Below are 13,603 nucleotides of genomic sequence, written 5' to 3' on the forward strand. Positions count from 1 at the left end.
GGAAATCAGACAGAAATTTGGAGAGGGAATTCAAGTTCATGGAAAACAGATTAACACTATGCCGTTTGATGAGCACTTCGTGATTCTGTCACAGATGGTAAACGACTTTGAACAGCGTTTGGACAGAATGGACAGCGTTCTGAAAGGAGATTGTAAGATGAACATAAAGCAACAGGGAAACAAAGGTAACGGAACACAGCCGAATTAAATCAAGCCATGCTGAGGGAATTAGGTTAGGAAATGAGACATTACAAGTTGTGCACGTAAGATGAACATAAGCAACAGGGAGACAAAGGTAACGGAACACAGCCGTATTAAATCAAGCCATGCTTGCAACTGCAAGAAAAGCATTCTTTCAAAAGAGAAATTTGTTCAGATCGAATATAAATTTAGGTCTTCGGAAGTCTTTTCTGGAGTACAGCCCTTTATGGAAGAGGAAACTGAGCATGAACAAGCCACACAAGGAAAGATTATTTGCTTTTGAAATGTATTGGCACAGAAGATTACTGCAGATCAGTGGGATAGCTCGGATTGCTAATGAGTAGACAATGAATCGAACTGAGGAAAAAAAGAAATTTGTGGAACAACTTGACGAAGAGGAAGATCGGTTGACGGTACACATACTGAGGTATCACAGGATTGTCGACTTGGTAATGAAATGAGAGGTCTGTTGGAGGGTGGGGGGTTGTAGAGGGAGTTCAAAACTTGAATGCAGTAATGAGCTTGAAATGGATGTAGGTTAACAATAGCTATACAGAGATAAAGAGTCTTACACAGAATAGATTAACGGGAAGAGCTGCATCAAAGCAGTCTTCTGACTGAAGACCACCACCACCACCACCACAACAACAACAACAACAACAACCACGACGGAAACAAATTAAATAATTGGCGAGAGAGGTAATAGAAACGTAATACTACATCTCTGTCCCCTAAAACTTATAAATGGAGATTCACGAGGCAACAGGTGTCTTTCTTCGTGCATTTGACAGTGTATTCATCTCACATGTGTGAAGATAACCAATAACAATCGGAACTGACATTCGATGTATTTTGTCCGGATTCCTCTCAGTCCAATACTTACCTATCCAACACACTCTAGACAATGTATTACCATATTTCGTAGATGAAGAAAAGCACTACTCAAATAGCTTGCGAGACAGAGACACAAAGTCATACTCGGACTGAAAGCGGATATTCAACTAATGACGATTGTAAATGTCGTATGGTCTTGCTGGCTGGGTTATCAGTCACCTAGCGGAAAGGAAGCTCTTCCTCCGCGCACATTGTCCCCTTTCCTTGCCTATAGGCCGGCCGCTGTGGCCAAGCGGTTCTAGGCGCTTCAGTTTGGAACCGCGCGACCGCTACGGTCGCAGGTTCGAATCCTGCCTCGGGCATGGATGTGTGTGATCTCCGTAGGTTAGTTAGGTTTAAGTAGTTGTAAGTTCTAGGGGGATGATGACCTCAGATGTTGAGTCCCATAGTGCTCAGAGCCATTTGAACCTTGCCTATAAGTGAGTGATACGTCGTATGAGTATTTGTGGACTGTAGATGAGTCTAATGTATGCGTGTAGAGCCTAGCGTTATGTTCGTATTAACGAACGTACAAGCATATGGAATAGGTTCTCAGTTACGCGACTGGCTCGAGAACTCCTTCATTAACAGATCCCAGTATGTTGTCTTCGACCCCGAGTGTTCATCAGAAACAAGGGTATCGCCAGGAGTGCCCTAGGGAAGTGTGACAGAAGCGCTGTTATTTTCTGTATATATAAATGATCTGAAATGAGATTTTCACTCTGCAGCAGAGTGTGCGCTGATATGCCCGCATCTCGTGGTCGTGCGGTAGCGTTCTCGCTTCCCACGCCCGGGTTCCCGGGTTCGATTCCCGGCGGGGTCAGGGATTTTCTCTGCCTCGTGATGGCTGGGTGTTGTGTGCTGTCCTTAGGTTAGTTAGGTTTAATTAGTTCTAAGTTCTAGGCGACTGATGACCTCAGCAGTTGAGTCGCATAGTGCTCAGAGCCATTTGAACCATTTTTTTTGTGCGCTGATATAAACTTCCTGGTAGATTAAAACTGTGTGCCGCACGTAGACTCGAAATTGGGACCGTTGCCTTTCGCGGGCACGTGCTCTACCAACTGAGCTACCCAAACACGACTCACGACTCGTCCTCACAGCTTCAGTTCTGCCAGTACCTCGACTACTACCTTCTATACTTCACAGAAGCTCTTCTGCGAAACTTGCAGCACTAGCACTCCTGGAAGAAATGATATGCGGAGACATGGCTTAGCCACAGCCTGGGGGATGTTTCCAGAATGAGATTTTGACTCTGCAGTGGAGTGTGCCCTGATATGAAACGAGGTACTGGCAGAATTGAAGCTGTGGGGGTGTGAGGGTCATGAGTCGTACTTGGGTAGCTCCGTTGGTAGAGCACTTGCCCGCGAAAGGCAAAGGTCCCGAGTTCGAGTCTCGGTCTGGCACACAGTTTTAATCTACTAGTAAGTTTCATAAGCGATCTGGGTGCCAGGGAGAACAACAATCTCACTGTGGTAGTCTGCCAAAGTTGCTGTGGTGTAAGGGACGACGTCGGCGTTGAATGACTGTAGGGAAATACAAGATTACTTAGACAAAATTTGTAGCCAGCTAGCTCTAAATGCAGACTACTGGTCATTAAAATAGCTGCACCACGAAGATGAAGTGCTACAGACGCGAAATTTTGACGAATGGAAGAAGATGCTGTGATATGCAAATGATTAGCTTTTCAGAGCATTCACACAAGGTTGGCGCCGGTGGCGACACCTACAACGTGCTGACATGAGGAAAGTTTCCAACCGATTTCTCACACACAAACAGCAGTTGACCGGCGTTGCCTGGTGAAACGTTGTTGTGATGCCACGTGCAAAGAGGAGAAATGCGTACCATCACGTTTCCGCCTTTGATAAAGGTCGGATTGTAGCCTATCGCGATTGCGGTTTATCGTATCGCGATATTGCTGCTCGCATTGGTCGAGATCCAATGACTGTAAGCAGAATATGGAAATGGGTTGGTTCAGGAGGGTAATACGGAACGCCGTGCTGGATCCTAACGGCCTCGTATCACTAGCAGTCGAGATGACAGGCATCTTATCCGTATGGCTGTAACGGATCGTGCAGCCACGTCTCGATCCCTGAGTCAGCAGATGGGGACGTTTGCAAGACAACAACCATCTGCACGAACAGTTCGACGACGTTTGCAGCCGCATGGACTATCAGCTCGGAGACCATGGCTGCGGTTACCCATGACGCTGCATCACAGACAGGAGCGCCTGCGATGGTGTACTCAACGACGAACCTGGGTGCACGAATGGCGGTATGTCATTTTTTCGGATGAATCCAGTTTCTGTTTACAGCATCATGATGGTCACATCCGTGTTAGGCGACATAGCGGTGAACGCACATTGGAAGCGTGTATTCGTTATCGCCATACTGTCATATCACCCGGCGTGATGGTATTGGGTGCCATTGGTTACACGTCTCGGTCACCTCTTGTTAGCACTGACGGCACTTTGAACAGTGGACGTTACATTTCAGATGTGTTACCACCCGTGGCTCTACGCTTCATTCGATCCCAGCGAAAACCCACATTTCAGCAGGATAATACACGATTGCATGTTGCACGTCCTGTACGGGCCTTTCTGGATGCAGAAAATGTTCGACTTCTGCCCTGGCCAGCACATTCTCCAGATCTCTCACCAACTGAAAACGTTTGGTCAATGGTGACCGAGCAACTGGCTCGTCACAATACGCCAGTCACTACTCTTGATGAACTGTGATATCGTGTTGAAGCTGCATGGGCAGCTGTACCTGTACACGCCATCCAAGCTCTGTTTGACTCAATGCCCAGGCGTATCAAGGCCGTTATTACGGCCAGAGGTGTTTATTCTGGGTACTGATTTCACAGGATCTATGCACCCAAATTGCGTGAAAATGTAATCACATGTCTATGTCTAGTATAACATATGTGTCCAATGAATACCTGTTTATCATCTGCATTTCTTATTGTTGTAGCAATTTTAATGGCCTGTAGTGTAATTATTAAAACTTCCTGACTAGTGGTCGCATATTGCTGCTGCTCGGAATATTTTTGGCAGCGTATCAGGACGAATTACCCCACCGGCGCTGCCCTCGCGACCGCGACGCAGACCCGAGAGCTGCGGCCGGCCGAGCTCGTGACGTGACGCGGCGACCGCCGCCGCCCACCTGCGCGATGCTATCGCGCCGCCCCGCCCCCTACAATCTATTACAATGGCCAGTTTTCCCCGCGCACGCCTCGGCGCCGCACCCTCCCCCGGCCTGTGTTTTTGTCGCCGACGCCGGGCGGCGGGGCGCACCAAATCCTGGCCGAATTGCGGTGGATTTGCCCGTGCGCTGCGCGGCGCTGCGGCGCCTGAATTATGCATGCTTCGCCGAGTCCCACCCCGGCAGGCAGCCGGCTGTCAGGCGCCCCATCTGGATGCAGGTGGCGACGCGACCCGCGATCCCGCGCAATTGTTTCTGTCGCCGGCTGCCCGCAGAACCTGTCTGCGTGCTACACCCTCGGTATTATCGTACTCGAGTCTGCTCGTCTCCCGAAAGCAAACACTCGATTCCCTCGCAGTGTATCCAGTTACAGTGCACAAACGGTGTTCCTGGCTATTCAGCTGCGTGCTGCAATTGGCAGTTCGTTATCGTCGATGGTACCCATTAGGGTGATGGTACGCGGTACCCAGTTAGACTTTACAATAAGATAGTTAATAAAAGTAAAGTAGAACGTGTTTCTAGGTGCTCTCTGTGCCACCCACCAGCGTCTCTAGACCTTGAGGGCCCTCTGTTGCCGTAGTATAGGAGAGCCGGCGTCAGCCAAACATCCACTTGCACTTGGAGCCACTGCGCTACTTGAGGCTGTGCAGACGCCGCCTAGTTGCTGCTCCGACACCGCCGTTTGTGCTTAGAGCCTCATCGTTGTTGACGTCGAAAGCTGGATGCTGTTTCTTGCATGTAGTTCTCAATGCATCACGAGTGCTACAGTACTACCTACAACATCTTCCGAGGGAGCTAACTAAACCCACTCAGGTGCCGGCCGTTGTGACCGAGCGGTTCTAGGCGCTTCAGTCTGGAACCGCGCGACCGCTACGGTCGCAGGTTCGAATCCTGCCTCGGGCATGGATGGGTGTGATGTCCTTAGGTTAGTTAGGTTTAAGTAGTTCTAAGTTCTAGGGACATTGTAATTCTATCAGAGACAGCAAAGGACTTGGAAGAGGAGTTGAACGGAATGGACAGTGTCTTGAAGGGAGGATATAAGATGAACATCAACAAAAGCAAAACGAGGATAATGGAATGTAGTCAAATTAAGTCGGGTGATGCTGAGGCAATTACATTACGAAATGAGACACTTAAAGTAGTAAAGGAGTTTTGCTATTTGGCGAGCAAAATAATTGATGATGGTCGAAGTAGAGAGGATATAAAATGTAGACTGGCAATGGCAAGGAAAGCGTTTCTGAAGAAGAGAAATTTGTTAACATCGAGTATAGATTTAAGTGTCAAGAAGTCGTTTCTGAAAGTATTTGTATGGAGTGTAGCCGTGTATGGAAGTGAAAGATGGACGATAAATAGTTTGGACAAGAAGACAATAGAAGCTTTCGAAATGTGGCGCTACAGAAGAATGCTGAAGATTAGATGGGTAGATCACACAACTAATGAGGAGGTATTGAATAGGATTGGGGAGAAGAGGAGTTTGTGGCACAACTTGACTAGTAGAAGGGATCGGTTTGTAGGACATGTTCTGAGGCATCAAGGGATCACCAGTTTAGTATTGGAGGGCGAGTGCAGCGTGGAGGGTAAAAATCTTAGAGGGAGACCGAGAGATGAATACAGTAAGCAGATTCAGAAGGATGTAGGTTGCAATAAGTACTGGGAGATGAAGAAGCTTGCACAGGATAGAGTAGCATGGAGAGCTGTATCAAACCAGTCTCAGGACTGAAGGCAACAACAACAACAACAAGTTCTAGGGGACTGATGACCTCAGATGTTATGTCCCATAGTGCAGCGAGCCAATTGAACCTTTTGAAACCCACTGAGGGTAAATACTGGTTTCAAAACATGCTTCCTCTGCAGCACTTTTCTCCCTAAGGCTGCACATATTGTTTCTAAATCACTTGACTGATAGTGTCCTTACTTCTAAAGTGGCAGACATTGCAACACTTCAGGCAGTCAATTCCGTGTGTCTAAGCACTACCTCCAGCAATAGTAGTAATAATAATATTGCCTAGACCTCATAGCTGTTATATAGTTATTTGTTGTGTTGAGCTGTCAATTACTTCGTTTATCTGTATGGAAGAGAATATGGTTCAAATGGCTCTGAGCACTACGGGATTTAGCATCTGAGGTCATCAGCGCCTAGACTTAGAATTACGTAAACCTACTAACCTAAGAACATCACACACATCCATGACCGAGGCAGGATTCGCACCTGCGACCGTAGCAGCAGCGGGGTTCCGGACTGAAGCACCTAGAACTGCTCGGCCACAACGGCGGGTGCGAAGAGAATAATGAAGCGACTTCTGATCCACTGTGGGAACTACCTACAACTCGGAGAAGGCACTTTCTTGAGCTATTTAAGAAAGTACAATGGGTATATCTCAGATTTACTGTATTCCTTTCACAAACTGCAACCTCCACCACATTGTGTCACATGTTAACGCTAGTATTTGATATATATATATATATATATATATACAGGGCTATTACAAATGATTGAAGCGATTTCATAAACTCACTGTAGCTCCATTCATTGACATATGGTCACGACACACTACAGATACGTAGAAAAACTCGTAAAGTTTTGTTCGGCTGAAGCCGCACTTCAGTTTTCTGCCGCCAGAGCGCTCGAGAGCGCAGTGAGACAAAATGGCGACAGGAGCAGAGAAAGCGTATGTCGTGCTTGAAATGCACTCACATCAGTCAGTCATAACAGTGCAACGACACTTTAGGACGGAGTTAAACAAAGATCCACCAACTGATAACTCCATTCGGCGATGGTATACGCAGTTTAAAGCTTCTGGATGCGTCTGTAAGGTGAAAACAACGGGTCGGCCTGCAGTGAGCGAAGAAACGGTTGAACGCGTGCGGGCAAGTTTCACGCATAGCCCGCGGAAGTCGACGAATAAAGCAAGCAGGGAGTTAAACGTACCACAGCCGACGGTTTGGAAAATCTTACGGAAAAGGCTAAAGCAGAAGCCTTATCGTTTACAATTGCTACAAGCCCTGACACCCGATGACAAAGTCAAACGCTTTGAATTTTCGGCGCTGTTGCAACAGCTCATGGAAGAGGAAGCGTTCAGTGCGAAACTTGTTTTCAGTGATGAAGCAACATTTTTTCTTAATGTTGAAGTGAACAGACACAATGTGCGAATCTGGGCGGTAGAGAATCCTCACGCATTCGTGCAGCAAATTCGCAATTCACCAAAAGTTAACGTGTTTTGTGCAATCTCACGGTTTAAAGTTTACGGCCGCTTTTTCTGCTGCGAAAAAAACGTTACAGGGCACGTGTAACTGGACATGCTGGAAAATTGGCTCATGCCACAACTGGAGACCGACAGCGCCGACTTCATCTTTCAACAGGATGGTGCTCCACCGCAGTTCCATCATGATGTTCGGCACTTCTTAAACAGGAGATTGGAAATCCGATGGATCGGTCGTGGTGGAGATCATGATCAGTAATTCATGTCATGGCCTCCACGCTCTCCCGACTTAACCCCATGCAATTTCTTTCTGTGGGGTTATGTGAAAGATTCAGTGTTTAAACCTCCTCTACCAAGAAACGTGCCAGAAATGCGAGCTCGCATCAACGATGCTTTCGAACACATTGATGGGGACATTTGTGAATGCCTAAAAAACTTTTTGAATTTTTGTATGTGTGTGCAAAGCATTGTGAAAATATCTCAAATAATTAACTTATTGTAGAGCTGTGAAATCGCTTCAATCATTTGTAATAACCCTGTATATATATATATATATGTATATATAATTCATGGTGACTTGTATAATTGGTATGACAGTCTTATGAAAAGTGATGATGATGATGTTTGGTTTGTGGAGCGTTCAACTGCGCGGTCATCCTCGCCCTTACAAAGTCCCAATTTTTACAAAGTCCAATTTTTTCACACACTCCAATGCAGCCGCTGTCACGAATGATGATGATGATGATGATGAAATGATGAGGACGACACAAATACCCAGATCCCGGGCAGAGAAAATTCCCCAACCCGGCTTATGAAATGTGGTAATAGTTCTGACCATTAAAAAAAAAAACTTAGTTTCATGACTGGAACACACTCGAACCTTTTTGTTTTTGCCCATCACAAAACTTCATTTTACCCCCAGGTTGGGAAGCACTGCTCTAGAGCGTAGTTTTCCCGCTGGTGAGTCAAATTTTGCGCACTCGTCTGATTTCAATTGGCGACGGTGTGCCCGTGATGTCCTCACACGTGAAGATGTTGCATCCGTGTGAGAATCCTGTGCGTTTGGATTTGATGGAGAATGCCGAGGTTTTTCGCCATCGAGCGTCTCCCGGTGAACAGCTACTCAATAAACAAACATCGACCAGAACTTCCCATTTTTAGGAGAGACTGGAAGATCTGTAGTGGTCGGCCAAAACAGATGAGCGACAAAGATGCACGGATTTACCGTGAAACATATTTATTGCTATCCACCTCCAACACTATTTGTGATTACGCGTGTTTATCGAGCTTCTATGATTCAATTTATACGCATTTAAGCGATTTACCTAATAGTTTACTCACAGCTAGCCCCAGTATCATACATGATTATGACGCCTCCTATACAGGAATTGTGTATGCGTAGCTGGTTGTATATTGTTATAAAAAATTCAGTTTAAGAAAATATATATTTTTTTCATTACACAGTAGCGACAACTGTCAATGATTATAAAGCTATAAAAATTTCTTACAATCAAAGTGGTAGTAATATGAACGACTTCGCGTACGTAGTTACTGATATGTACGAAAGTGTTCGGGGCCCACTGTCAATACGGGACCCGCAACGAACTTGTGACGTCCAACTTGTCCGCCACACTTCGCGAACGCTCGGCTACGTCCGGGGCCAGGCGGTAAATCAGCCTGTCAAAGAAAAGACTCCCAATAAAGTCCACATTTTCGTCAAATGATATCGAGAGTGTCAGTCTGTTTAAACGCGCAGCTACGAAGTATTAACGTGGTCTCACATAGTAACTCGCTTGCTGCTGGAGACGACCGCTGCTGTTCCTAAGACCTACAGTGTCACGTTCTGTGACGTACGCGCCGCGGCCTGCGTTTCTCGTCTGCCTCGGAAACTGCTATTGGTATGGTATCAAAGAAGTACATCGTATATCAATGTATCCAGAAACATTGCACATTCATTTGTTTCTACAACATTTAACAATAGCTGTTGTAAGTGGATATTGAAACCGCAATTTTAGATACACCATTAAGAGCACCTAGCGGTGTTTATGTGAAATAATCAACCTCTTATTGTCGTTGCATCGTTACGTGTACTAATACAAACGTAAGGTAAAATTAGATCTTGACTTCAAGTTCATTATTTCCAGTTTAATAAACAACGAACAAAATTTGGTTTAAGCTGATTAGTGAGCGTAGTGACACCTAGATGCTAAGTAGTTCAGGAGCTTATATGGAATAAGGTGTCCTCACATCCAAAGTAATATAAGGGTGCATATTGTTATGGTAGTAGTTGACATTAAGGATAGTCGAAATATGTCAACTTTATCTACTAGTATGCACTATCCACTTGAATGAAAAATTTATACAAAGGTACTTTTGTGTTGAAATGTATGAGACTGTATTCGAATTGGTTCCTGTATTACCTCTATCACCGAAGGTGGTCACTCAGTGACCGAAATCGAGACCCACTACAATAATCAGAAGTTGCGACTGATTGCTCATTCCTTCTTTCACCAACGAAAACAATCGCTCATGAAATTTCTAATTTTGGCTGTCACAAATATTCTTGTACTTTCAACTGTAATGATGTCCTCGCTATTTGTGTGTGTGTGTGTGTGTGTGTGTGTGTGTGTGTGGCGCAAGTAATTGCCACCTCTCCAACATTCTGCCTGTTTGCCAAAAAGTACTGGGCAACGGAGTTTGAACTTAGTTTTCCCTATGTCAGTGAATATTGGAATATTGTTTCACCGCCGTGTCGCATGTTTTCTTGCCCCCCCCCCCCCACTCCGCCGCCCCCCCCCCCGCCCCCGCCACCCCCGCCTTTCGCCGTCCCTTCCCGTGAGCCATGGACCTTGCCAAAATGGGTGGTTTGCAGCCTCAACGATTCAAATAGCCTTTCCGTAGGTGTAGCAATAACGTATGGGTAAATGTGAAGGGACCACACTAACCCATGATTCCTGAAGAGGAGCAGCAAACTTAACAGTACTTGTAGGGGTAAAGTCTGGATGACTGACTACTTTCGACTTGTAACGATAGCCAATGTGAACTTGCTGCGTTGGTACTCCAGATGATTGAAAGTAAGGGTAAACTGCAGCCATTATTCTGTTCGCCGATGGCCTGCATTTCTACTGTATGGCTTAATGATGATGGCATCCTCCTGCAAGGAATACTCCGATGATAAATAGTCCCGCATTCGGATGTTTGGGGGGGGGGGGGGGCGGGGGACTACTCAAGAGGATGTATCCATTAGGGAAAAACTGGTGGAAATCGACCTTGGTGAAGATCAGTTTGGCTAAAATGGCTCTGACCACTATGGGCGTTAACATCTGAGGTCATCAGTCCCCTAGAACTTAGAACTACTTAAACCTAACCAACCTAAGGACATCACACACATCCATGCCCGAGGCAGGATTCGAACCTGCGACCGTAGCAGTCGCTCGGTTCGTGACTGAAGCGCCTAGAACCGCCCAGCCACCGTGGCCGGCGATCAGTTTGGGTTCTGCAGAAATGTAGGAAGACACGAGGCAGTACTGGTGCTATCTAAACTTAGAAGATAGGCCGTAGAAAGCCAAACTTACATCTGTAGCATTTGTAGATTTAGAGAAAGCTTCGGATTATGTTGACTGGAATTCACTATCTGATATTTTGTAGGTAGCACGGATAAAATATATGGGGAGAGAGAGAGTATTTATGAGTTGCGTAGAAACAAGACAGAACTCACAAGTGTCGAATGACATGTAACGGAACCAGTAGTAGGGTAGGGAGTGAGATATGGTTGTAGGCTATACTTTATGTTACTCAGTTGGTATGTCGAACAAGCAAAAACGGTTCAGTCTAGAAGAGAACAGAAGTTTTGAAATGTTGGTCTATAGAAGGATGTTGAAGGTTAGAAGGTCGATTGAGTAACAAATGAAGAGGTACTGAATCAAACTGGAGAAAAAACAAATTTATGTCACAGCTTCCCTGAAAGAGGGAATCGTTTGCTAGGACACATCCTGAGACATGAAAGTATCTTAACTTTGGTAATGATGGTGTTACATGATTAAATACCCATTTAACTGGAATATTCGATTGAAAACCAGGAATATGATAAACGGGAGTACTAGTGATTTTCGATAACTGACTAATGTAACATTACTCTTCGTTTACTCTTGATTCGGAAACGCATGCCTTGTAGAAGTGAGGCAACATGGAAAGAATTCAGAATGGTCCAAGGAGCACATCAACCACAAGGAACAATGAGAGTCGGCATACCCCAGCAGCTCTTTGTGACGCTGCCATGGGGAACCTAAAGTTTCTCAGACACGCAGATAGGACCGCTTGGGGCGCGAGTTGCCACTGCTAACATTTTAGAACGCAGAAAGAGAGAGAGAAATGTTTTAACAGAAAGAACTATAGTGCACAAAGGTAGAAAGCAGAGTTTTTCTCCGTCTGGCACTGGACACCACAGAGAAACGTCTCGAAAATGAAATGGGGACCCACAGACATGACTCCGCAAAAAGCAAATGTTTACATGAGATGAGGATTGCAGAGACTGGCTTACTTAAATAAACTACAGGTTAGACAGAGAAGTTCAGCTGTGCCAACGAGCACTGCTTCATTGGTCACACGCACAACCACACACACACACACACACACACACACAGAGAGAGAGAGAGAGAGAGAGAGAGAGAGAGAGAGGAAGACAGAGAGAGAGAGAGAGAGAGAGAGAGAGAGAGAGAGAGTTAATTGACGTTTTTCTGCGTAAAATTGCTACTGGCTACTGGTTAATAAAATAGAGGTGATCCCACGAGAGAGGATTAGCATGTTATAAAGATCATTTCTTTTTTGGTCAGCCAATCTGAATTCAATGAAAGATGTAAGATGCGGAAATGCGAGGTCTGCTTGTAGTATCCTGCACTTCATATTCTCCTTCATCATCAGCTTCATGCGAGCGTGCGTCTTTGACGTAGTCAACGCCAAATGTCACTGCCACTACTGGTGTATGGAAGGACTTGGAGAAATTTGGAACTGATTTGCAGTTGGAGAGGTCCTTAGTGCCACCAATGAATGATTTTGCAGCCAGTTTAGCCTCCACCTCGTGTACTATGGTGAGATCGAGCTGCAACCATGAAATGTTGAGTAGGGAAACTAAAGCCGTATTATAACATTTAGATCGCTTCAAGCTTTATGTTGAAGTCTTGTACTTCGGATCAATGAACAGTCTGCTTTCAGCTCCCATCACAGGTTTGACGTATTCTCTTCTCTAATACTGTTTTCAGTTAACATTAGGACAGTCACTGGACACTTCACATTTCCAATTAATTCACTTACGTGATTATCAGTACCTTTTCCCCAACCCGCGTGTCAGATATACCAAGCCCTTATTATATTAATGTTGTCACTCTTTGTCATTTGTTTTTAAATAATTTTCTCGGAAAAAATCAAAGTAACTGTGATTCATGTCCCATTTTTAGTCATAAATTACCTCATTCCTTATTTTGGAGGGCACGCTAATTTCAGCGACACCTGCCGGGCTTACAATTCATTTAAACCCAGATCGTCTTGCAGAGGGAAGTGATGAGGATAAACATTTCAGAGCGAGACTTTTGCGAGAAGGAATGTAATGGAGAGATGCACCAAACAAGTCTTCGAACCAAAATCGAGAACAAATACCAACTTTTTGACCAGTTTTTAATGTTTATCATAGACGTATGTATTTTAATCATGATAGGATTAACGTACGGTGCTACACATCACTCTGCCGTTTTATTGTAGCTTCTTTGGGTAGGACACACTTTAACTTCGACAAACTATGCGAAGACTTTCAGCACGATAGTAGAATTTAGGAAGTGCATTTATGTTTCTCTCTCACTATTGTCACTGTAGATCGCTACTACGTAATATCTCGACTCGAAAGTGCGGTCAAAGAGGTCACTGCCGAGTACGTTTGGGCTATTTTCAACATGCTAATCCTATTCTGGAACATCTGTACGGGTATAAAATTCTGATTATGTCGATTTCGCCTATTTAAAATTTCCGCTGATAATTCACATTAGTGGCGAGATAGTTCAATGAAAGAAGACACTTTTGATGCCTTATTTGTGTTTGAATTTATTATATACTTTTAATGAACTCTGTGCTGGTCCAGTT

Source organism: Schistocerca piceifrons, chromosome 8, assembly GCF_021461385.2.
Source record: "Schistocerca piceifrons isolate TAMUIC-IGC-003096 chromosome 8, iqSchPice1.1, whole genome shotgun sequence".
In the NCBI taxonomy this organism is placed as follows: Eukaryota; Metazoa; Arthropoda; class Insecta; order Orthoptera; family Acrididae; genus Schistocerca; species Schistocerca piceifrons.